Source organism: Parasteatoda tepidariorum, chromosome 7, assembly GCF_982258835.1.
Source record: "Parasteatoda tepidariorum strain Cologne lab strain chromosome 7, Ptep-v5.0, whole genome shotgun sequence".
Classification (NCBI taxonomy): Eukaryota; Metazoa; Arthropoda; class Arachnida; order Araneae; family Theridiidae; genus Parasteatoda; species Parasteatoda tepidariorum.
Window position 1 is genome coordinate 100145400 of NC_141761.1, and position 26691 is coordinate 100172090.

General features: G+C 30.2%; 1 long non-coding RNA gene across 8 annotated transcripts in view; it reads left to right on the forward strand.

Moving 5' to 3' along the window:
- Positions 1-26691, forward strand: part of LOC107445485 (uncharacterized) — a 78972-nt gene that overhangs the window by 4312 nt on the left and 47969 nt on the right. For 2 of the 8 annotated variants that reach the window (XR_015435632.1, XR_015435630.1), the window contains 2 exons: positions 5293-5343; positions 6817-6865. This is a non-coding gene — a long non-coding RNA (uncharacterized LOC107445485). Of the gene's footprint in view, positions 1-5292; positions 5344-6816; positions 6866-22454; positions 22833-26691 lie in introns of those variants that run through there. The other 6 variants (XR_015435633.1, XR_015435631.1, XR_001584265.4 and 3 more) reach the window with 5 other exon arrangements.

Sequence of the window (26691 nt, forward strand, 5' to 3'; positions counted from 1 at the left end):
CTATAGACTGACAATTCAATTTTCGTTCTAATGCTCTTAGGAATGTCTATGCGTTTAAATTAAATTACAGAGCAGTGCTGTGATTAAGAAAGGAATTAAGTGGTTTAAGGAAATCTCGATGCTAAGACAATTTCGAAGTGTTTGAAAACTAGATTAAAATTTGGACGTGTGCTAGTCACGAAAACACCCTTTTGGGAATTCTGATAATTAACTAGGTAACATGCAAAAAATTGTTGAAAGCTATACAAGTAAAGCAATTTGCATGCGTCTAGAAAATTTTAATTAAAATTCTTGGGTTTGTATTTAATACAACTCAATAGTCAGCTAGCGATCGCTCTTTTTATGTATCTTATTTTAGCAAAATTTGTTTTTAATATAATGAGTAGATCTCCTTTCAATTTTATAGTTATAAAGACTTCATTATAATTTTCTAACCTGTGGTTGAATAAAAAGTTTAATATTGCTCCAAAAATAAATGGAAAAAAAATTATAAGTGAAAACTTAAGTTATATGTATAGATTTTGAATAAAAAGAAATTTAAAAGTTTTAAAAAAAATTTTTCTTTAAAGTATTATCATACGTCATTAATTTAGAAAATGAATATCGTAAGAATTTAAGATTGTTTAATTTTCCTTGTTTAATAGACATAGGCAATGCTATAGAGCACAATTAACTTTAATGAATGATGCACGCATTTTTATGTGTTTTTCATACGAAATAATTTGATTATGACTGGGGAAAATAAATTGCTAGGTCACAACTTTACCAATTTTTGCATATTTTTACACCAAAATGTTTATTAGTATTGTTTCGAAATCGGTACTTTAGAAGCTTTCAAATATTCCCCTACATTTCACTTTTTACAGCCTAAATGAAAAACGCTGCCTTTTCTGATTAAAAAAAAAACGCTTTCCTGTACAGCCTGAAAGTGTGAGTTATCATTATTTTGCCTAAGAAATTTAATATGATTATAATTTACAAATGCTCAGCGTTTTAAAAAATATTGTTAAAAGCAAACATTTGCAATTAAAGTTATGATTTCAAAACACATTTGACTAATTGTTTTGAATTCCAAATAAAGCCAATAACTTTTCTTATTCTTTTATGCGCATTTTTAATTTTCTATCAACGCAAGATATACTTTAAAATCACCTTTAATAAGCAAACATAAATTTTTTCAGTTATTACATTTTTGTAGAAACGTTTGCCAAAATTGTAGAAATCTTAATTTATAAGTTTATTTTTAACAGAATGCTCATTTGATAACATGTTTTTAAAGTGTCATGATCCAAAGCCTTTAAACAAGTTAAACTTGCGTAAGATGTTGAATGAGAGCATGCAAAAATTTCAACATATGTACAATTCGCAAGAAGCCGGCCAGGTGGCCGAGTGGTTAGCGTGTCTGACTGCGGAGCCAATGGCCGCGGCTTCGAATCCCGCTCTGGGCATGGATGTTTCTCTCTCTGTGCCGTCTTCTGTTGTGTGAATGTGGCCCACCCTATGAACGGGTTTGTGGCAGTATGGCGTGGGTAACGTTGCTCGCCTCCGTGACTTTGGTTCACAGGTGCCCACTGGGTAACGCTAAATGAGTAACAATTCCGGCATCTTCTATGGCGAAGAACGAAAAGTTCAGTGCCTGCCGTTATTAAAAAAAAAATTAAAAAAAAAATAAATAAATAAAATAAATAAAAAAAACAATTCGCAAGAAAGGAATACCCTAAATAACTTTTGATCTAATGATCGAAAAATTCGCGGACTCGAGCTATATAAGCAGTGGATATGCTTACATGATAAATAATTAGTGAAGACGATATTTTAAGTTAAGTAATCAGCCACATATAAATGTGTTTTCTCAGAACAAAGGCATCTTTTTTCTCCACGAATTCAGATTTCTGACGTCCCGTAGTGGACTGATCTTAAAGACGCGGTTCCCAGTAGAACACCGAAGTCAAGCATCACTGGCTGTGGTCAATAAGAGGGTTGATGACCACTTTGATCAGCCTGCTTAGGGACCGAGAGTGTGGGGTATCGGTCTTCATTTAACTGTTCAACCGTAAAGTGCTCGACTGCGCTCGCAGGTCATCCGGCTACCAAAGTAGGGGAACAATCCCTCTGCAGAGAATCAAAATTGCGATGGCATGTCTTCGGATCATCCTCGGAGATGCTTCTCAGACCGTCGCCAATAGCCCACTGTGCAGCTCTAGTACAACGTAAATAAAATACCAACTATAATATATCTGACCATTAAAATATCGGAGGATAGCAGCCATCTAGGAAATGTGGTCCCACTACCTTGGTCAGGAGAGGGATCGAAAACGATTCCTGAGAAATCGAATTTTAAAAAATTCGTACATTCAAAATTTCATTTCTCAGGAAATATTCGACCAATTTGTTAAAATTTTATATTTTGTCACATAAAAAATTCTTAAATTATATGAAAAAAATTGTGTACCTTACAACTCAATTTAATTTTGGTCTAGCATTAAATTAAATTATGAATAATCACTAAATATTATTTTTTGCATGAAATTATCTTCGAATTTTATAATTGCGTTTGAAAAGTTTTAAATTTGCTTAAAAACATTTTGAGATATGGTGAAATACGCACAAAGTATACTAAACATTATGAGATACAAACTTTCAATCTCTCTCCTGACCAAATCATGGGGACCATATTTTCAAAACTGCTGTTTCTCCCTATATCTTGAGGGTCAGGAATCCAAATACGTCGAAAATAAAGGTATGTTTACTCAGAGAAAGTAAATTTTATTTTTCTGATTTTGTAAATTAACATATCATCTGCACTAATAAATATAGTTCAAATCACCTTCGTGAATCATTAAGATTGAGTACGTGAAAATCGTGTCATTAGATCAAAAGTTTAGATTCCTGTCATTAGATTCAGGATTTTCCGGATTTTTTTTCCACACTGTATAAAATAAGCCTCCGAAAACTTTAAATGTATGGTTCCCATAAGAACGTTTTTCATTATCGCTGCCTCAATAAATTCCATTTTACGTTCAAATTGATAAAACATTTAACAGCAATTTAATTACCAACACTTTTATTTTTGATTAATTAAATGATGAACTTAAGCTTTTAAGACCTTTTTCCACTCTGTACGCTGTGATAGTGTTGAAAATAATTAAACAATGAAATTGACGAGCAATAAAAAATTTTACATTCTCCAAAAATTGAAAAAAAGGGCAAATTTTTATCAAGCCCGCTTTTAATAAACTGCTTCAAAAATGTTGTTATTAATCAAAACTATTAGTAGAAATTAAAAATTATTTTTAAATAATAACTTAATATATTTATACTTTAATACTCGGCATTTTATTTACATAAATTAATGTATATAAAAGAAACTGGTTCGTAGGATGAGCTGAAATATTTGCTCGTCTTATAATCATAATGATGCAACAAGCAAAATTACTTATAACATTAATATTCATTTATGATAATCTAGCAATTAATCATCACAGCGACTCAGTGCAGTCACTTTAAAATACTTTCTCGACTTGTAGCTTGTTACCAGTTAATTGAAATTTATGAGTGCAGTAATATGTTCTTTGACCCACTGAGAATTACTTGACTGCTATCACTTTGTTACGCCAAATTTATCTTATGATGGCGCGTAGGTACCAAATTAGCAGGAAAGAAATTCTGCTGTCAGGAAGACAGCAAAAATGTATTTTCTTGCGGTATTCAGAAGCAAAATTAGTGAACCGTCTTTGTCTAATTAGGAATGAGTTACTTCGTTTTAGGGAGGAATAACTGTAATTTTTTAAAAAATTTTTAAAAAAATTAACTTTTTTGATAGTTATCATTTTAAGATGATTGTAAGAAAATATTGAATTTATTTTTGCAAAAATGTAAAAGTTACAGCACAATATGTTGAGTGAGGTGCGAGACGCAGGACGCGCTGTAACATGTATGAACAATTGGACTTGTGCACTCATTTGGAAAATGAATTTGCCCGCTTTTATCAGAGCATTTTAGTAAAAGACTATCATCTCAACTTTTTTAACGAAATTATTTGTTTAAGTTATGTAAGAAAAGTAATTAATGGAACTTTCAATATAAATAGTTGAAATTGCAACTTATTTAATTTTATTTTATAACCGTCGTTAAACAACCTACCCAATTTAGGGTTTATGACTACCTATGTTCAACTGCATAGCCTTGTAATTTTAAACCCAACCCAGAAGGCAGTGGAAATCCTGTATCAAGCATTGGGAGAAATTTGTCATCGTGCAGAACTTTTTGATGCATTTGCGTTACATGGAGAGGAAAACCACGAAAACCTTCCATGGTTAGACTGATGGCAAAGGAACTCTAACCCGTCTACCACTGAGGATATTTTACGACAGCAGTGTGGTCAGTGGAAGACTGGATGCGGCATTCGAATCGACCAGCTATAGCCAGAATCGAACCCGGGTCACCTCATTGGGAGGCGAGCGCTCTATCCTTTAAGTATTCACGGCTCAACTTATTTAATTGTAATAATTTTTAATCAAGGTTACAAAGGGTTATTGGTAGTTTTAGAATAATTAGAAATAAATATGCTCAAAATGATGTATGGTTTCTGAATTTCAGCTGCTACTCCAGCAATGTATAAGGTGTCACGTAAGGGTAAATCGAATAGAAAGAAATTAGTACTTGAGTAGCTAGAATAGCACTTACTGCTGAAAATGATGAAGAAGAAGCTATTTATAAACCTGGTATTGATGCGTTATAGTTAGTGCAAAATTGTATGCATTTATATGGATTTTTTATCATAAGATTTACTTGCTCTATCTCTAACTAGTGCAATTTTCCACCGATTTACTTCACATTTTAACACAATGTTCACAATAAATATAGTTTTCGCTGCACAAAGGTATATTTTGAATTGGATAGAATGATTTTGAGTAATCCATGAATCCACTTATTTTTAATCAATTTTTGAAGTTTGTTTTTTAGAGAAAAAGCACCACATTTTTGTGAAAAAAAGAAATTTTTTTTAAATTCTATGTGCAACGAAAACTACATTCATGAAGTTTAAAAAACTCAAAATGAAATCAAATTAGGAGGAGTTTTTTTCAACTTATGTGTAAAACAAGTTATGAATAATTTAAAAAATAAGTTATAAACATTGTTTTATATGAACAGTGACTTTTGAAATTTTTATATTTGTGAAATGATAAAATGAAGATTAAAATATGTGCAATGAGGCAGAAAAAAAAGATTATATTAAGTTAAGTTTATCACAACTGTTACCAAAATTCATTAAAAAAAAATTTTTTACAGCCTCCTACTGTGTTAAAATCAACAAAGCAACAACACTTAAAATCAACAAAGGTAAGTTTTACTTAAAATAGGTTATATGTTCATTGATATTCTTAAATCTACACATTACTATCCCCGGACAATTTAAATAAAAGGAAAAATTTTCGTTTTTTTTTTTAATTAAATGGTATTATTTTCCTTTTTACATGTTTCAGAATATTTTTTAAAATGAATTTTAATAATCAGAATAAAAATGCATTTAAAAAAACTAATTTAGCTACATTACATAACTTGTAAAAAAACTCCACATTGGCTGTGCCTAGAGTTTACCAAGAGTTTACGAATAGTGGGGATTAAATTCATAATCACGCAAATTGCAAAGGGCAAATAATCTTGTAACGTAAGACGAACGTTTACACGGTACTTCTAAAATTTGCTCAAATAGTAATATCCTCAATGAAGAAAGCCCATTTATTCAAAAAAAACTACGTTGGATATTGTGGTGACCATGGATTTATTTTTAATATTTTTGATTCCAACCATGGAAAATAAATCATGCAATCCGACAAACTCTTTAATTTAAACTTTAACAAATTAATTGTTTTTATCAAAAAAGTTTCAATTTCACCAATCTTGAAACCCCTATTACTGATATTGAGAGCTGGGATATTGATCAATTGATCAATGTCAGTGTGATCTTGAGTATATTTTATTTTATTACCACCTTTAAACAGCTGACCCAACTTTGGATTTACGACTAATTATGTTAACTCCATAACCTTGTAATTAACCCCAATCCAAAATAAAAGGGAACTCCAGGACCAAGTATTGGGAGAAATTTGCCATCGCGGAGGACTTTTTGATGAAACCCACCCTCATTTGTGATAGGGAAAGGAAAACCAAGAAAACCTCATGCAGTTGGCCTGACAGCAAGGGGACGCTAACTCATGATCCTTCTACCATTGTGGGTATTTTACGTCAGCACTGTAGTCGGTGCGAGCCGGGTGCGGAATTTGTTTCGATGAGCCATCCCTGGGATTCGAACCCGGTTCTCCTCATTGGATGACGAACGTTCTATCCCCTGAACCACCATGACTCGATTTTGCATAGATTCAAAAATCAAGCGTAGTCTTATAGTTTGACGAACAGAACATGAAAGATGTGTCCAAAATCAGGATTTTATACTATGTCCCATCACCTTACAAAGTAGAAATTCTAATCAGAAGTGTCAGTTTTTTTCTGCTAAAATCATTCAACACTGCTCATCTTCTAGCGGCTTTGACTTGCTGGAATCATTCCATATTTCCATATTTTGAGAAATTTTAATAATTTAGTTAATGATCTTCACAGCATTCTACTCTTTCTCGATCTCCACCTATATTAGTTTAATTTTTACATCTTGCACCTAAAGGTTCAAAACCGTTCCCCTTACACATGTTCCTTATCCCCTTTCTTTTATTATCTCATATAAATCTGTCCCTTTTATTCTATTAAAAATCTAATCTTTTTTGTTGTTATAACTTATTTGTCTCTTTACTTTCTCAGGTCATTTTGGGTTTCAATGAGAAAGATTCTTGTTTGAGAAGCCATAGTAGTATGTTATTTATTTATGTTTTGATTATTGCCTATTTCATTCATACGTAGCGCAAATTATATCCTACTAGGAGGCTCCGCCCTCTGCTCACTAACGCTCGCCAACCCCCGAGAATTGCTACGCAATCCTATGTGGTTCACGCCGTGAACCATGGCTCGCTGCGCTCGCTCGCCAATGAACACAATGTTCTAGCACAAAGACATAATAAATTATCATCAAAGACATAGTATTTTATCATCAAAGACATAGTATTTTATCATCAAAGACACAGTATTGTACTTATGTAGAAGAATTCTACCGATGTTCTTATTGGCTTTTAAAAAAGTATATTAGCTATTTAGATTGTACATGGTGAAAAAATCAAAACATTAGCTAAATAAGAAACATATTAGCAAAATAAATTATCAAATATTGCTTCACTAATATTCTGCATTTTAAAGCGTGAAAATTCAATGCATAAATAAACGCGAAATATAAAAAAATTCAATGCATTCAATACAAACACTTAAAGGTTTTTTAGACGTTTTGGAAGCTCCCAGTAGAAAAATATCAATTCAACAGCGGCCTTTTAAAGCATTCTCACTTCAATTTTATTAATTAATTCCTAATTGAGTTTAAATTAAATATTGTCATGTTTTTAGTGCATGAATCTGAATTGAACAACCTGATAATGCTCACTCTGGTTATTGTTATCTGGTTGCTCACTACGTGCTCTTGCGCGCCGAATCCAATCAATTAAAAATGAAAACTGTTGCCAGCGCGAGAAAAGAAATATCATCGGTTTAATTGATACATACATGCATACATACTTACGTATTAGCGTTTTATATAATATAGATAGATTTTCATTTGGACATAAAATTGTTTCCATTATTATTAATATTGTAAAAATACTTGTAGTTCCTTTAATATACTTTAATTAATTTGAGTTATGAAGAATGCCATAAATTACATGTGTCTATTAATTTCCTTATCCATAATAAACGTGGCGATTTCTTATAACTAAAATTGAACAAATGAGCTAAACAAAGTCTTGGTGAAATATAATTAATTCAAAAGAGAACCCTCCGCGAATATCTTCTGTTAGGGCCACGTATTATGTTTCAGGGTACTAATGTACCCTACCAGAGGAAGGTTTAATGTTGACATTAAACTTAGTCGAAACTTGGATTTTCATTCACTAATTATCTTTCACAAAAGCTAAGTAAATATAGCGATTTCCGTTCCTGTTCAATAAGGGTTGGTCTTAATCTCAACTGGGTGTGCTTCAACCGCTTTTGTCTCCCTGATCATTGTAACTCTAATTTTGTTTACAAAGTAATTCAAACTTCTAGGTGTGCATTAGAGCAAGTTTGGGGCTAAAGAAACTTTCTAAAACTAACGTTTTTTTTCTGTAACTTTGTATTAGAGGGTACAGATTTAAGCAAAATGTACTGTATTTAGAATTGAAATGCATTTTAAAGATGTACAGGGTGACAATAAAACCACTTTATCGACATACGTATAACGACCTAAAGGGGGCATTCCATTTGAGGGAACGAAATAAAAATTTTCATGGAAGTATTTATCAAATTTAACTGTTTTGAATGATATAGAATTTCAAGATTTGTACTAGCTACACATACTTTATCTTCTCAAAACTTGACCCTTACGGCAAAAAAAAATCTTAATATGGAGTGAATAGTGGTGACTTTATTAAGATGCAAGGAATCGCAAGAAATCAATTACCCAAAATAATTAGTTTTCTTCTTTATCATTTTGTTTTATAACCGTTGTTGAACAACGGATTCAATTTTAAGTTTACGACTACCAATGCTCAACGTCACAGCCTTGTAATGTTAAATCCTATCCAGAAGACAAAGGAACACCTTTATAAAGTTTTGGGAGGAATTTTGTCTTCGTGGTGGATTTTTTGATGACCCGCATTTTCGCTACATGGAGAAGAAAACCTCCAACGTTTAGCCTGACTCAAATAAACTCTAACCCATGATCCATGCTGGGGATATATTGCATCAGCACTGTGGTCGGTGCGAGCCGGGTGCTGAATTCGTATGGACCAACTATCACTGTAATTTGAACCCGGTTCACCTCATTGGATGGTGAATGCTCTATTCCTTGAGCATTATCATTTTATTTTTTTATTTTATGACCGCCATTGAACAGCAGACCCAATTTTTGGGTTTACGACTACTAATGTTCAACGCCGTAGCCTTGTAATTTTGAACTAATCCAGAAGACAAGGAAACTCCTGGATCAGTATCCCCAGAGGTATTGATTTGTTATGGGAACATGGAGGACTTTGAGACTCGACAGATTTAACGTGCATCAGTCACCATTTACTACACGGGGAGTCTTCGATCGGCGGGGACCGAACCCACGAACTCTTGGACATTGGCTCGACACCCCACCGAGCAGGATATGGTCGGTGGGGTGGTCGGTTATCATTGTCGTAAGGGCGTTTTCAACCGATCTGAACATGATCTGGATGAAAATTTATTGAATACTCTTTTTCTCATCATTGACTAGTATCGCCATTTTGTATATTAACAATCAATTAACAATCAATATAAATTTTTCCTTCTTTGAAGATTAAAAAAAATGACTTTAAGCTTTCAGAATGAAAAAAAATAACTTGAAAATGTTTTGCAATTTTATTTTTCCGCATATTGAACTGAGGAGTTAACTTATTTTTTATTCCTATATTTTAGTTAATGCATATTTATTTATTTATTTTTGGAAATTATATGTTGTAACTTAAGCATATTTTGAAATAATAATTTAAGATCTTTAGTCACGAGGGCTCAGTGTTAAGAAACAGAGCCATCGTGACTGAGTTATAATAAGCTCACAAAATTGTCAAGTCGTTACTTCCATAAGTCACTGAGAAACAATGAGCTGTTGCTGAAAAGTTTTACTGTGAAGCTGACATTCTAATGAAAAAAAAAGTAGATGTTGCTGTTAGAAAATTTGAAAATTCTTTAACAAAATACATAAACATACATCAACAAAAAACTTAAAGGAAAATTTTCAAAGAAAATTTAAATCTTTCTTTTCCTTTAACTATATTCAACTTATTATAATTGAAATTCACTTCTTGTTTACTCCATAAAGACATATTTTATTCAGTAGGTGAATATATTTTCATAGATATCATACTTCAGTACCAATTTTTATATTTCCTTAAAGATATTCAAATTAGGGCTATAAAATATTGCAAGAACGCTCCTTTTCTTAAACGTTATTTTTTACAGAAAGAAAATAGTATCTTTTCGCTTAGCTAAATCAAATTAAAATAAACTTCATTTTTTTTTGTTATAACGTTAAACACTAAGAAATGTTTTGATAAATAAAATATACTGATAAATAATTTTCAATAGCGTCGTTTTTCCCCTTTGTTTTCTTCATGAAATAGAAATTATTAGACCATTGCCTGAAGGAATTGAAATAAAATCGTGTTAAGGCTTTATCTCCTGCAATAAAAAAAGTTTCTTGAAATAAAATATTCTTTCCTGTATTTTCAAAAAGATAAGTAATTTTCGAGATTTAGTTACTTTTTTTCTTTAAAATTATAAACATTGGATTGTTTTTATATACTTATTTAAATACACTCATATTTTATGTTAGTTAAATTATACTTACTATTTTGTGATCCTGTTATAGTGTGACGTAAAATATGCTGCAAAAGGGGCTGCATTAATAACACTGGGCAACAAATCTTAATATAGATTCTACTTTTCAGATGATTATAAATAATTCTCAATGAATTCAATATGTTAAACTGGAATATGAAAAGAGCCAAATTTAGCAAGGTTTTAGGGAAGGCTCTGGCCCACAAAGGGTTGTCACGCCAATTGAAGAAGAAACTAGAATACGGCAAAAAACTACATTGATAGTTTTTTTTTATTTCTAGATGCTTATGCATCAGTAGAACGTATTCAATTTTCAGAAAAGTGTTCCTTAAGTAATTCCACTGTTTCCCTGGTAATTTCATATATTGCTCTATAAATCGGCATTGTTGAAATAAGTGTAATTAGATATTTTTATTTATAGTTATTTAGTACAGAATTATATTTTTTTACCGAAATATCACTACCATGCAGTACGGTAATTTTAACAAATTTTTCTTCTCTGCGTACATACGTTTTATTTCACAATATTTTCTCATACAGAGTGTATAGCTCGACATTTTTTCAGCATGCTCCATAATTATTTGTTTTTCATACAATTATAATTATATATTTTATGCTGCCTAGATAGAAATAACTTAGGCACTAGCTTGCGCAACTCTAAAAAAGCACCTTTGCCATTTGTTTTCTAACATTAAATTTTGAATGCATCGATTTTTATTTATTTATTTTTTAGATTTCAAACTAAATTTCTTTTTGGCATACGTCAAGAAGAAACTTATAACATGAAAGTTTTACGTTTTCAAAGAAAATTTAAATCTTTTTTATTCTTTAACTATATTCAATTATTCTTTATTCAATTACTCTCTTCAACTACATTCCTTAACTATATATTGCAAAAAAACTCATTTCCTAAACGGTTTTCTTTACAAAGAGGAAAATAGTATCTTTTCGTTCAAGTAAATAAAATTAAAAGAAGCTTCACTTTTTTATTGTTATAACATGAAATTAAAAGCTAAGATATGTTTTTATAAATAAAATATACCGATAAATAATTTTTCCGATAACTGTATAGCTCGACATTTTTGCAGCATGCTCCATATTTATTTGCGTTTCCAGTACTTATAATTACATATTTTATGCTCCGTAGATAGAAATAACTTTGCCACTATCTTGGGTATCTCTAAAAAACATCTTTGTCTTTTGTTCACGAAAATGTTACGAAATGTTCCATCAATAATTATGTGTAGCTATAATAAATAAATAGTTTATGTACCGTGATCGAAACAATGGTATCCCTAAGGAAAATGTATTTTTGCCAATTTTTTCTTAAAACTGCTTCTTCAGTGTTTAGACAGGTTAAGAAACGTATGTAATCTGCACAATGGAAAGAAATGTTATGAAACTATGATATATTAATCATTCATTGAATTCAAAGATATAATGTATGTGAAATAAATAAATAAAATGTTATAAGGTTTTCGTTGTCCCGAAGCACATCGGTATTTCGTTACTTTGCACCATTTTTCTTTTTCATCGGACAATTGTTATATACGGATTAATCGCTACACTTTGGCTAAGTGTAGAATCTTTCTTACCTGTACTATTGCTTCAACAGATATATGAGGGCCATCCAGAAAGTCAGTTTCCCACAGTCCATAAAAAGTAATAAATCATAGTTATCTGCAAATATACATTGTGAGAAGTACAGTAATATTTGAACTAATTCTCATCATAAGAACAAGAGGAATTGTATCACTTGCCATACCAGACCGTGAGAATTTTCGTTCTCCTTTATCATAAGAAGTCTTTATGAACAGGAATGGAGTCATTTAATCACAACTGTTTGCCTGACTATGGTAAAATTAATGACCGGATAAGAATTTCCTCATGTACAAGAAAAAGAAATCGAAGATGTAGAATCCTCAAAAGTTTTCATCGGAGCTGCAAAGGTCCCACTGAAAGAGGATTGACATTAACTATAGCCCCTATCTTGAGATTAACTATAGCCCCTATCTTGAGATTAACTATAGCCCCTATCAATCCTATACGCAGTTATTTCCACCTGCTCTTGCCCACAAAGAAAATCTTGTCTGGGCATTACGTTCTCACAGACAGTTGTGACATACTTGACTTCATTCATGTAGTACTACAATATGATAGTTGTTCAGTATTAGTAAATACAGTTGTTTAGTATTAGTATGTACAAAAGTTCAGTATGACAGGAGTCTGGTACATGAAGTATTCTACTGCATGTAGCAGACTTCTGTAATACTAAACTATGACAACTTCTCCCGTATCATGAAACAGCTACAATATTAGTGATTCATTTTTTGAGAATTTATAGCAATGTTGCAGTTTTTTTTTTTCCTTTTTGAAATATTCAATATTTCTAGTTTTTTTTTTCTGGTTTATGGCCTACGACAACCTTTCTTAACGACTCTTGATTTACTGACATCTCCTTTTACTGACTTCTCCTGAATTCATTTTTTACTATTATCTTTATTGACATCTCAGCTGCGGATAGAGCTTTCGTTTACTAATGAGGTGACCTAGGTTCAAATAGTAGGAATGACTTGTCGAATTGAATTCTCCCGGATTGTATCTACTTCAGTGCTGACGTAATATATCCCAAATGGTAAATGAATGGGTTAGAATGTACTTGATATCTAGTTAACCAAGGGTGATTTTCGTGGCTTTGCTTTCCACGTATGGCAGATGCCAGCTAGTTTCCTCAATCAGTCCTCCATGAAGACAAGTTTACCTTACTGTTTCATCCAAAAGTTGCTTTTGTTTCTTAATTTTGACATCAAAATTATATAGCTACTGATTTTAACACAACAACGGCAAATCTAAAAATAGTTCTGTTGTTCTTCATCAGTTTCAAAGTAAAATAAGTTTCTGAAAAAAAAGGATAATTCATAATCACCAACATTAATATGTATTTTTAGAATCTTTTCAAAAAATTAAACTGAAAAAATGCACATACCAGTTACAGTTATCACTCGCTATTTAAACGTTTAATTAAAAAAAACGCCATGCAATCCCGATTTTTGAAGTTTTTGATCCCATATTCAAATAATTAATTAGTCAAATTTTGTTTTATCTTCACTGAAATACCAATTCATGATTCTCAATAATCAAAAGTTATATAAATATGAATTATATTATTATTATATTTTATTATATTATTATATTATTATTATATTTTTATTACATTATTATAATATTATTATATTTTATTTATTATTATATTTTTATTATATTTTATTATATTATTATGTCATTATTATATCAAAAATTATATTTTCAACCAGGATTTAAAAGGGTTGTTAAGAGAGACAATTACAAAATATCTTGTGTATTAAGAGGTGGTGTTTTGATAAAACCCTACATCTATTTAATAAATATTTATTTTTCATTTATAAGTAATTAAATGAATAAGCTGAGCTAGACACTCTCTGCCGTACCGTTAATTGATACAATTACAAAATATATTGTATATTAAGAGGTGGTGTTTAGATAAAAACCTACATCTATTTAATAAATATTTATTTTTCATTTGTAAGTAATTAAGTGAATAAGCTGAGTTAGACACTCTCTGTCGTACCGTTAATAGAGACAATTATGAAATATCTTGTATATTAAAAGGTGGTGTTTTTATTAAACCCTACATCTATTTAATAAATATTTATTTTTTCTCTGTAAGTAATTGATAGAATAAGCTGAGCTATAGATACTCTCTGCCAAACTATAATTTATTCTTTTTCCAGAACTGATATGGCTCGGACACCAATGAGGTTCACCAGAAATAATAAACTTTTCTCTAGTTATTTACATCACATAAGTGAACCCCGGTTCTTAATCTAATCACTTAGTAGGGGAAGGGAAAAAAATCCAATTATCGATATTGACCAGTAAGCTTATTGCAGAGACCAAAATCATCATCTTAATCTAGAAATACGGTACCGAAGCTAGTGAAATACACTAAAGATTGTTGCTTCTTGACTTGATATATGAAATATTATTTCACTGGGCAGAATCATCTTGGAGAATAGATTTTTTTTTTTGAGAGATTGGTACTGAAGTGTGTGAAGTACCAATGAAATTTCTGTCAACAATTAAGAAAATTAACCTTTATTTATTCGTCTTATAGTTTCGAAAATATTGCACACACAAAATATATAGTTTATACTGCATATTAATGTGTGTTTTGATGATTAATTTTATTGCCAGATAAGCAAAAAGGATGGAGTATTCATTCTGTTTGAGTAAAAGATAGTTAATACCAATCACGCAAAAAGTTTACTACAAACCAAACATTTCGCGTATTAATCTCTCGAAAGATGACATAGTATAAATATCAGCACTTTGTTCGATGAAAAATTGTAAGTAATATATAATGGTTAATACAAGGTACGTATAAGAAGTTCTATAAATTAAATGAAATTGAATTAATCATGTTGTTCGGTACTATAAAATTATTCCTATGCAAAATGATATGGGGAAGGATTGCATTAGGCATTCAAAATCCTATCCGTTTAATAAACATTTTCTGAGGCAGATATTTCGCGAAGTTTTTCAGTAAACTAGGAGTTCGATTTTTTTGTGAATTTGCAATACTTTTTTCTTACAAATAATTTTTTTGCTTATTGGGAAGATGCTTATTTAAAACAAAACGTAAGCAATTGCTGAACCTAATTGGATAATTGGTTTATTTATTTCTTTAAAAAAATTCTCCTTAAAAATGCAAGTCATTGTCCCATACGTTTTTAGCTTTTGTATACGACGTTTTTTATTGCAATCCTGTACAAAGACCACTCTCTAATTTCTGATATCTAAATATTAATCAAAAGAGAAATTTATGTTAACAAAAATTAAGAGAATATAGAGAAAATCATATTGAACAATTATAATAATTACTATAAACTAGAAAAGTAGAGAAAAAACATATTTAACAATTATTATACGGCTGCTGAAAAATGCGTTTATTGATCGTTCTCACGTGTTTGGTTTGAGGTTTGTAAATTTTATCTACCACATGATGGTAAAGATCTTTTGTAAAGATCACCCTTAGTATGTATTTTTAGAATCCATGTCAAGAATTAAAAGAGAAAGATACGCACGCATGAGGTAGCAAATTTTTATCTAAGTGAGGAAAGAGTAAATACATTACCAAAATATGATTACATACAATTGAGGAAGGTAACAGAGAAAGTGCGCGTAATAAACATCAAAAATGATTTAATTAGAGTTTGAAACTTGAGCAAGTTTCTAATAATAATTGTCACAACATTGAAATTGTCATAACTCTGTTTCCTCACGCAATCAAACCAGTATTGGTGTATTTTATTTTATATTTTATAACCGTTATTAACCAGCCGACCCGATGTTTGGGCTCACGACAACTAATGTTCAAATCCGTAACCTTGTAATTTTGAACCCAATCCGGGACCAAGTATTGGGAGAAATTTGCCTTTATAGAGGACGTTTTGATGAAAATAACCAGCATTTGCATTACATGGAGAGGAAACCCACGAAAATCTCCCACGGTTAGCCTGTGATGATCCGTCTTTCTCTGAGGATATTTTACGTCAGCATTGTGGTCGGTGCAAGCCGAATGTGGAATTCTCATCGACCAGTCATCGCTGGAATTTGAACCAGGTTCAACTCATTGGAAGGCGAACGAGTCATTATGGATCGTCACGTACGTATATATATATAAATACACTGGTGGACAAAATTTAGAGATGGGGAGCATTTCCGCACATTCATTCGCACATGCAAGATACCCTCACACCGCTCTATGTGTTTGACAATGGTTCCGTGAATGCCCAGAGGGACAGGCAGGAGGTCCTAGAGCCCATGTGCGTCTTTTCAGGGGCGCTGTTGGCCCTGAGTTCATTTTTATGGACGACAATGCGTGACCACATAGGGCTCTCATGGTTGATGAGTATCTGGAAAGCGAGGATATTCAACGAATGGATTGGCCAGCCGAATCCCCTGATCTGAATCCTATTGAACTTGCTTGGGATGCTCTTGGGAGAGCTATTGCGATGCGCCAATCTACCCCCACAACCATTCTGGAGTTAAAAATTGCTCGGGCGGAAGAATGGGAGGGTCTCCCACAAGGCCTCCTTAACTCCCTTATTAACAGCATGCAAACTCGTTGTGCATGCTGTCTGTCTGTCAGGGATGACCATACACGATACTAGAGGCAACACACACTGTACAAGCCTCACTTTTATTGTCATCTTTTATCCTTAAGTTCAGACTACATTGGATTTATTGGCAATAGATCTTGCCAGTGAATGGCACTTTCATTTTTGTTTTGCATACTTTATTATCATGAAATAAGCTATATCCATACAAAATTTCATTTATTTATATTCAGTATTTTTTGAGATATTTGGAAAAATGTCTTCCATCTCTTAATTTTGTCCACCAGTGTATTATTAAACTAAGTGAAAATAAATGACAAATATCTCACTTTTTACTAATTTAAAATACATTTTTCAATAAAGCATGCTAACTTCATATCAATGTTGTTTTTTATTCATTTCGGAAATAACTTTAAAGAATGTTTTGAAAAAATGTTTTCAAAGGCCGAAAGATAAATGTATCATCTTGAGGGAAAAATTCTTAAAAAACAAACAAATTGCGTAAAAAACAAGCATTTTTGTCGTAGATGTTAAACTAAATTCAAACTAAGTAAAATAGACCAAACTGGAATCTTTAAATGCCGTTTGTTCATTTGAAAGCGATTTATCTTCCTTTTTCTTTACATTCGTTTTCTGATCATTTTAATCTGAAATTTGGGTTTTATTGAAAATGATAGCTATTACTTTTTTCTCCTTAATTATGCTCTAGGGAATATAGGATTCAATGTTCGAAATAATTCGGGATTTTCTTTCTTTTCTCATTTTTTAAGCTTTGTATTAGATAAAAAAGAGTCATTAGGAAACGAATTTATTTAAAGACTATTCATTAGTGTCTTTTTTTAATTTTTTAGTTCAAATTTTTTGTTTATATAACATATCAGATTTAAAGAAGGTAAGATGTTCTCCAGAGAAATTTGTCTCTCATTTTATTGTAGATTTTTTACACTACTATTTTTCCCTTATAGCGATATGCGAAATTGCCATTTTATAATAGTCAACTTTTTTAAATAATCAATAATTTAAATTTGATGAATATATTAAAATGCTCATTTTAAAGGCGCTTTATAATAAAATATATTTCGATACACAAAAAGCCTTTAATAAGAATAAACTATGAAAAATGTTCAGAAATTTATGCAAATATTTTAAGTTATTTTAATTTATTTATTATTTTTTATTAATTAACAAAGTGAAATTGTTTCAAGATTTTATGAATGATACATTAGACAAATGCAAAATAAATAAGATATTTTTGAAAAAAATATATGTATTTATATTTTAAACAGACTATCTATTTTAGAATTTTTTACACGCCTAACAAAAAGTTTTGGACAAATGCAGACAAATATTACATTTTGAAATATTCATAAAAATGTATCCTTAAGCTCGTGATTTTGTTTTTTACTTTAATAACATTAATATGTACTTTTCATGAAGATAATGTTAAAAAAATTAAAATGCATTTACTACTTAGAATAACACATTGACTTATAGTTCGAAAAGAAAAGAAATTTCAAATTCATTTACGTTTGAGAGTTCTAAGTGACATAAAAGCAATGTAAATATTTTATGTATTTCAAATGTTTCAAATAAATTTTCAATTTAATTAAATTCATTATTATAATTAAAAACTGCTCGTAGAATTACGTGATTTGTTTAGAGCTCATTAACACTGATTTGGAGCGCCATAAGTGATTCGAATTTTAACAAAATAGATACACATACTTAGAAGAGTATGGGGTTTTAATGTCTTAAAAAAGAAAAAAAAATTGAAAAATCGCCAGTGGGGGGGGGATTTGGCTCTTTCATCAGGAATAAAGAGAAAATTTTGAATAATTTAGTATAAGAGAAGTTTAATATAGGAAAAACTTGAAACGCATAATTTTGAAAAGACCAGTGCCTGACATCCTAATTTAAAAATACAGAATCTAGTCTCTTGGCCATGCCGCATGCAGACTAAGCCACATGAAATTATTAGAACAACAAAATGATGGTAACATTTAATCTCATTTGTAAATTATAAATAAAAGCTGTTTATTATTATTCATTTACTACGCGGATTATTCTCGAAGCGCTGAATTTTCCCCTATAAGCAATTTTTGGAACTATTTTTTATTTTCCTTTTTTTTTCTCCAGAAGTTGAGACCCCCCATTTTGCTGTGTGTATGTGTGTCAGTTATTTTTAACATTCCGATCAGTAAAGCACGTGTTATGGAGCTTTAAACATCTCACGTTATCTTACGCACAACCTGCATTTCAAAAACAGTTCGAATGAATGGCGAATGTAATATTTAAATTAACTAAATGAAAGACATATAAATATTTGCTACACTTGCAAACTAAAATATTGAAATTTCAAAAGAGCATAAGTGACAAAACTTCATTATTTAATATCGTAAAGTACAAAATATATCAAACAATTGATTTAAAATTTTTTAACTTGGTATGTTAAAAAATTGATAGGCTGCGAGGGACAGCTTATTTCCTTCATATAGGTTGTACAGTGCACCAAAAATCCGACCACTCTACATAACTTTTGATTTAATGGTCGGATTTTCAAGTTCTAGGACTCAATCTTAAGGGCTCCAGCGGGTGATCTCAAATATGCTAAGTAATAAGTGCAGATTTTATAATAAGTTACGAAATTAGACACAAAAACATACTTTCTCTAAAGGAACATACCATTTTTTAACGGATTCGTAATTTTTGACTCCCAAACTATAGGGAGAAGCCGGGATCTGAGAAATATGGTCCCAATAGTTTGTCAGAAGAGGGCTTCAAATTCAAAAAGGCTTCAATTCTATAGAGACCATATTTCCTAGATGGCTGTAACACCCTATATTTTAGGGGTCAGAAATCTTAATCTGTTGAAAAAAGGTGTGTTTATTCTGAGAAAATACGTTTTAGTGCCTGATTTCGTAACTTAAAATATCGTCTCTACTTATTTTTTTGTCGTATGCCTGTTTAGGCAGTGGGGGTACGATTGCTCCTGTTTTTCAATGGCACCATCTATGGCCAGGAATTCTACTTCTGCTACGCTATTCATACAACCACAACCCGTTTATAGGGCGGGTCACATTCACACACATTCACACAGAAAGGAGAAAGGACATAGAACACACACAGAGAGAAATAAACATCCATGCCTTGTCCGGGATTCGAACTAAGGACCTTTCTGAGGCAAGGACAGTTCCCCGCCTCCTACACGCCTCCTTCTGTACTTATTAATTAGCCAATTTAAGGTCACCCCTTTAGTCCTAAAACGTGAAAATCCGATCATTTTTTGAGGTGTTCCGTTTATTTTTTTGCTCACTATGTATTAACCACTAAATGTACAAATCAGTTATTACTTAATGTATTTCAAGGCAATAATTTCTACTAAGGATAAATTTTCCTAGTCTTTACAAATTGCCTGTTTTTTTTAAATTTCTAAATAATTTTGAATTTGATTTTTAAACTTAACTTATGTGGTTATTATAACTGCGAAAATTGCAGTTCCAGATTAATGCTTTATATTTTCATTCTCCATATAAAATGCTTAGGGGAAAAAATTTCTGGTAGGAAGCTAAATTCTTTTCTTTGAAACAAGATTTCTATGGTAGAAGTAAACTAGAGCAAACATAAAATCCAAGAATAGCGTTTTAAAATACAGTAGTAAAATAGAGAAGTTGAAATAAATAAAAAAAAAATTATTTCAGAATTTAGACACAAGAAAAAATATTTCGTAACAGATATAAAATTACATTTTAAAGTGAAAATAGATTCATAACAGGTGAGAAAGTTATAGACTTATATTTATTAGATTTTTACATTGTTGTTGTTCGAAATGTAAAATTCAACTGTAAAAATATGATTTGGGAATTGAACGCTATAATATTCTGGTTTATATCCTTTGTATCACAAAACCATTCGATGTTTTGTTTCTTACTTATAAACAGAAAATTTCTTTTTATAAATATGAGATCCATGATCTAAGCTGTTTATATAACACTTAGTTTACATATCACAGTTCCAACAACTTTATATTGCGCCTTCTTTGAATAAACTACCATAGCAGCAAAATAACTCGGGCCCTCATTGGACCAACCATTCACTAATCTTGGCTCAATAAGAGCTTTATTTTATAACCGTCGTTGAACAACCGACCCAATTTTCGGGTTTACGACAACTAATGTTCAACTACGTAGCCTTGTCATTTTGAACCCAAACCAGAAGACAAGGGAAATCCTGGATCAAGTATTGGGAGAAATTTACCTTCGTGGAGGACTTTTTGATGGAACTGACCCGCATGGAGAGGAAGACAGAGAACCTCCCACGGTTGGACTGACGGCAAGAGGACTCTAACCCATGATCCGACTACCACTGAGGATATTTCACGTCAGCACTGTTGTCAGTGCAAGCCGGATGCAGAATCCATATCGGCCAGCCATCACCGAGATTGAACCCCTGTTCACCTCATTGGAAGACGAATGCTCTATCCCCTGAGTCATCGCAGCTCTAAATCAATAAGAGCTTAAAGGACCGTAATTTTCCGATATTAGCCCTATATAGAATTTTCCTATTCACCCGATATTTTACAGCAACGTTAAAACCAATATCGGCCCTATATAGAGTAGTCAGATTCACCAGATATTTTATAGTCATTATTCAGTCAATATAAGCTCTAGATTGGTTGTATATAAACTGATATTGGTCCTATATAAAACGAATATTAAAAAATCTAGACATCCCAATCTTGGTCATTCGGTGCATATACATATAGAACCGATATCGAGCCAATTTTGAACCCAACCGGGGCCAAGGTAAAATTGTTTCTAGGATACGGTCAATAAACGCGAGGACCCCAGGTAATTTTTCGCTTTTTGTGACAAACTTAGTACTTCTTTTAACAAACTATAATCAATAAACGTAAGGCTCATAAGTAATTTTTTTCTTCTTGTTTCGACAAACTTAGTACTTAGTACTTAGTACAAACTTACTACTAGAATAAACTGTGATCAATAAACGAGAGAATCTCAAATGTTTTTTTCTCTTTTTGCAAAAAACTTAGTTTATAGAACCATTATATGATCTTGTTTAGAGGGCGCAACGTCATTTATATTGGCACATTGTTGTCTATCCAGCTTTTGTGCCAATTAAATTCTAATTTCATTAAAAAAAAAATTACAGTTTCGATTCTTTTAGCAAATATCTACAGTGTGCAAGAAAAAATGAAAACCCTGAATAACTTTTGATCTAGTGATTGGATTTTCATGTATTAAGATTTAATTTTAATAGAAAGGCTAACCTTAAATATGCTAATTCCTTAGTGCAGAAAATATTTTAAGTTATCAAATCAGACACAAAAACACCTTGCATTTTAAGAATTCATATCTGAAATAAAAACAAAGTCCACGCAATGGGAGTTGCAAACTAATATTTAATCATAGAAAAAGCAAAATGTAATCAAAATTATTACTTATTTTATGCTTGTTTTGTACGTTATGCTTATACAAATGGGCTCATTTAATTTAAACGACTTTAAGCATGAAGTTATTTTGAAAATGTAAATGTAAACACAGAGTCTTAAAAAAAAACATTAAATCTTTCAATTTATGATATTGAAATGTGGTATTTAAGAACTTGTGTAAAATAAATTTAGCTGATGAATGCGCATCTTAACTGGGTTTTCGTTTTTCAGTAAATATTAAAGATAGTGTTTATTTTAAATCTCTTCGGAGAGTTACGGTTGCACAAATGTGTTGGCATGATTTCTTTTACTTATAAAAAAGAAATAAACATTTGTCTGTTTTTATTTTGCAGAAAGATAACGGCTACCATTTTTTTTTTGAACAATATAGAGACTGAAAGAGAGAGTTCTTAAAAAATCCTTAAAGGAATGCTAGTATCCCTCACCCCCCAAAGAAAATAAACATTCGAATGGCTTGTTCACACGCAAGATGTAAATACTAGGAAAAACAGAATTCATCTCGACAATCTGAGAAATGCGTGCAAGAAGTATATTTGCATTACTTATAAACACCATTCACTGTAAAATATAATTCCTGAAAATTTATGGCAAGAAAAGAAGATATTTAAGATGCTAGTGCGTAAATTTAATATTTTGTGTTACATTTTTCGACTTTTTTCAAAGAGTAATAAAAATATAAATTTATGTATTAATAAATAAAGGAAATTATAATAAAGTTTTCTAGATTCATTTTTGTTTTTGTTCATTCTCTTCTAAGACTAAAGAATTACTTTAACTAAATCGTCATAGAAATATAGCCTTAGTCTGAATAATTTTTTCTACTATTTAGCCTAATAGCTATAGAAATAAAAATAATAAGCAACAAGAACTGATCATACAAATTTTTTACATTCATTTCCTTGATACCAAATATTTTCTTTAAATAAATAGTGATAGAAATATAGATTTTAAAATACAAGCTTTGAAAGTAACTTATACAGTTTTCTACATCCGTTTTTTGTCTATTCCTCTCCTAAACTAAATAATTCCTTCAAGTAAATAGTAACAGAAATAAAACTAATGAGCAATAAGAAGAACTGATAATACAATTTTTGGCATAAATTTCTTCAATATTTAATATACTATCAGTTCTTTTCTCCATTTCTCCTAAATCTAATGTGCCTTCAAATAAATAATATTTGACATATGCATTTAAATAAGAAGAAAAGAACTGATAATATATTTATTTTGCAAATTCTCACTTATTACTAAATTATTTCTTCAAATAAATAGTAGCAGAAGTAGAAATAATATAGAATAAGCAATGAGAAATAGGAATAATAAGCAATAAGAAATTTAATTAGAATAATCAATAAGAAGAACTGATAATGCAATTTTTGGCATCCATTTCTTTGTCTATTTCCCTAAGACTAATCAGTTTCTTCAAATAAATAACATTCGCTTTATAAATTTAAATAATAAGAAATAAAAGGAACTGATAATACAATTTTTGTTATTCATTTCTTTTGTCAATATATCTCTTATTAATAAGATTTTATTCTATTTAATAATAATAGAAATATAAACTTTAATAAGCAATAAAAAGAATCAACAATTTTTGGCATCCATTTCCACTCTCTGAACACTTTTTTGAATAAAATTTTTTCCCTATTTTCCCCTTAAGCAAAATAATATCCTCAAATTAATACTGACATTTTTTCCTTTTATTCCGATTGCTGAAGAAACTGTAATTAATTAAATCAAAATCTAATTGAATCGTCTATCACTAAAGACATTTTAATTTTGTCTAACTTTTCTTTCCGTCTCTAAATTCAGTTTCATTTAATTTTGAAGCAACGTAATCGAATAAATAACTAATAAAATATGTTTCCAAAAATGAATTAGAATTCTGTGACCGGGACGATTCTTAAAAATGTTAATTAAATTGTACAAAACAGTTACATTCTATACTTACTTTGCAGGCCTTACTGAATTTATTCCAAAGAGAAAAAAAAAAAGAATTTTGAATAAATACTATTTCTGTGGATGTATTATCGTGGTTTCCAATAAGTTTAATTTAATTTTCTCGGTGTGTTTGATATTGTGACGAAATCTAATTATATATTTCCTTCATGTTACAAATTTTATTTTAAATTCAATTATAAGCATCGAAATCAAAGTTTATCTGTTGCATACAGATATACTGTTTCATATTGAATAAATTTTGAATTGATATCCAAAAGAATTCTTCTAAATGGCAATTTATAAAATCACTCCGCATTTGGAAGATTTGATTTTAATCATTTCTTCCAGATTCTATTGTACACGACTTAAAATGCTTTATATTTATTATTAAATTTGAAGTGTTTCCTCGATTGAATAATTTAGAAAGTAATAAGGAAGATAACTCTAAACAAAAATTAAAGATTATTTTTATTAAATTTCAAATTTTATTCAGGTTTTTTTATAAGTATAGAACAGAATAAATAACAAAACAATATTTTATTAAAAATTATGTAGGTTATTTAGTTTCAACAGCTTCCCTTATCAATTTTTTTGAAAAAAAATGCAAAAAATCAAGAACATTTTCTTAAAATTTTATTAATAAATACAAGGACGTGAACCAAAACATAATACACAAGTTTTAGTTGAACTTTTGATTTTTTATGTGTAAAAAAACGTTTAATTTACCATCAATTTACTATCTCATGTTACTTCTGGTAAATGAAAAAAGTTAAATATTAGTCTTCATATGTGTTTAAATCTTCATAATCTGAAAAAATCATCTGCATTAAAATCTTTGCATCTTTCACTTTCGTAAGCGAAAGCCATTTTTTAAAAAAAAAATTTATTCTATGTAATTCTATTCTATTCTAGTCTATGTAAGTATTCTATTCTAGTCTATGTAAGTATTCTATTCTAGTCTATCTCGTCTATGTATTGGCACAGTAATTCTATTCTAGTCTATTCTATGTAGTTCTATTCTATTCTATCAAATGTAATTCTATTCTATTCTATGCAATTCTATTCTATTTTATTCTATGTAATTCCATTCTATTTCGGTGTGATTTATTTTATCTTCTAAATACTAATTTGATAATTTTTATTCTCAAAGTACAGAAGAAAAATTTGAATGCATGTGTGAAACTTAATGAGCAGCATAATTTTGAACTAAAGAAAAATTGTAGAGCATTTTTTTTTTTTGAAAATCTACATAAATAAGCAATTTTCATAACTCAGAAACATGCAGAGATGTTTCCACGGTATTCGCAAAATATTAGACTTCGCGTGTAGAGACTTCATTCAAATATTATGTAAACAGTCAAAGACTGTTTGGATTTCATATTCATTCTCATCTTTGCAAAACTAAATAAGCAGATAGTATATACTTTTCGTTTGAGCATGTTTCTAGATTATACGTAGTTTGATATGCATTAATAAATTTTTGAATTATTTTAAGGAAAATTAGGATTTAATGTAAAATGCATTGTTTACGATAAAAATACTATGGAAAAAAATAAATAAAGGATAAATACTTCTAACTATACACTGTTAGAAATTTTGGGACCCCATTTTTCTACGAGACCTAAAACAACAAGGACTGTATGAATTTCTATTCATTCTTGTAGTTGCAAATGTAAATAAATAGATGGAGAAATATCTTTTGTTTATGTTTTTGTATTAGGAAAAGTTTGCTTTCATTGACCCTTTCACGCAGAATTCTTATTAAACATATTTTTCATACTTTATTTTCAAACATGGCACAGTTCCAAATAATTTCAAAATGCAATGCAAAATAAAAGAAAAATTTATTCATCATTAAAACAATTTTAACTTATAAAATCAATTATTGATATTTTTTTTAATATGGAAAAAAACAACATTTAATTTACTTTTTTGGATTTTATATTTTAATACAAGTACGATTCCAAGTGTCTGACAGATTTTTTTAGTAGCAATAGTTTGTAAAAAATTCCCAAATATATTTTTTTCTGCAATAAGAGAGTCAGAAAAAATTTATTAAAGGGACGCCGTTGTCCCATCAGTGTCAATGGATTAAATTTTTGTATTGTCAATAGAAACGTATGGGTCATCATAAACGGCAATTAGTGGAAATATAAATAAGTACTTTTAACAATACTCTGTAAAAAATGCGGAGCTTGTTGAAGCGTAGTATCGCTCAAATAAAATCACTAAAACCTTAATATAGCATAATTTTGAAACAAGAATTAAGAAAACTTCCAAATTTCATGATTTCATTTACCACGTTATTTATGTTATAACAAATTTGCTTCACACTATAATTCTAGAAATCTATACTATGGTACAATGTTGAATTGAATTTTTGAGAATGTAGACTTTATGAAATCGATATGTAGCAAATATTAAGACGTAACCAGCAAAGAATTAACAGCCTTAATATAGTATTATTTTGAAACGAGAATAAAGAAAAACTTCTAAATTTCATGATTTCATTTACCACGTTATTTATGTTATAACAAATTTGCTTCACACTATAATTCTAGAAATCTATACTATGGTACAATGTTGAATTGAATTTTTGAGTATGTAGACTTTATGAAATCGATA